This window comes from Venturia canescens, chromosome 9, assembly GCF_019457755.1.
Source record: "Venturia canescens isolate UGA chromosome 9, ASM1945775v1, whole genome shotgun sequence".
NCBI lineage: Eukaryota > Metazoa > Arthropoda > Insecta > Hymenoptera > Ichneumonidae > Venturia > Venturia canescens.
Window position 1 is genome coordinate 21,300,487 of NC_057429.1, and position 1,417 is coordinate 21,301,903.

Here is a 1,417-nt window from a genome sequence, read left to right on the forward strand (position 1 = left end):
CTTGCAATGCAAAGTTCATTACGAAAAAAAAAAAAAATCAATCAACCTTGCACAATTATTCATTACCCATGATTATTTATCTCTTTCCGTTAAATCTCGTCTCGCGATCTGACCTGCAAAGAATCTTCCACCACTATACTTTCCTCCCATCTTTTTTCCCCAAAAAGATTCATTTCGTGGAACATGCATCCATAAATATAGATATATGTGAATTTATACTTTTCAAAAAAAAAAAAAGTAAGAAAAAAAAATATGTAAGCTTTTTTCCACGAGAAGACCACTCCCGGGAACTGCTCGATCTTTTATTGTGCCTCCCTCTCTCTCACTCTCTTTCTCTTTCTTTCTCCTTCTCTCCCGAACTCGTTCTCCCTCTCACGTCCGCTCGGATATTTTATTCTCTTAGCGAAATTTATGAACGAGTGGGATAATAAAAATGCGGGGAGAAAGGAAGGAAGGAACGAATGAAAAAGACCACGGAAAGTTCGCAGCCCGGAGCAACACGCCGAAATTTTCGTCGACGCAATAATGTTGAAAGCTCCTTTCACAGACTTTTGATGCGTTCTTCGAGTTATTGTCAATCAATTGTAAACAACACGGTGATGTATGAGAAACGAAAATGACATACTATATGAATACTTTTTCATGAACATCGGCATGAGAAATTTGTACAGAGTAATTCATCTTTTTTTTATCCCCTCCAGAAGATCTTGATATTGAAAAACGCTTCGCTCTTATATATTTATTCATATTTCCCGTCTCCGTCTTATCGAAGCAATGGTTTTTTGCTGAAACTCGAAAAAGTCTTGGAGAAGGGTACGCTTTTCTGGGTAAAACGCGACGAGGAGGCAGACGAGGATGAGCAGTAAACTTCTCGTATTAAGGTGACCGGTGCCCAGTCTCCTCCGTACCCTCGTTGCCTCTCTTTTTCGACCAGAAATTTACTGAAGAAATAAAAAGTGAATGCAAGAGAGAGAGAGAGAGAGCGACGCGTCTAGGTCTCTTTCTCGAAGAGCAAGAACAAGAAGAAGAATAAACCACGGAAAACGACGAAGCGGCAGAAGGAATTGCAGAAGAGGAGAGGAGGAGGAAAAGAAGAAGAAGAAGATTTCGAGATAGCATCTGCGTCCGTGGAAGCTGAGCGCGTAGGTTTTATTGCTCGATATTCAGATTATTCGATCAGATAAACCCGTTTCTTTTCTTCTTTTCCTTATTCCTTCTACTTGTTTCGTTTTTTTACTCCATTTTTTCCCATCCCATTCTCAGCCTTTTGTATCCGAGAAATCGAGTCGGTCGTCCGCAGTCGGGACGATTTTATTAGCCAGACACCAGCGCCCCCTTTTCATCTCACATCTTCTCTCTCTCTCTCTCTCTCTCTCTCTCTCTCTCTTCTATATTCTGTCATTCGCTCTTTTCCCTT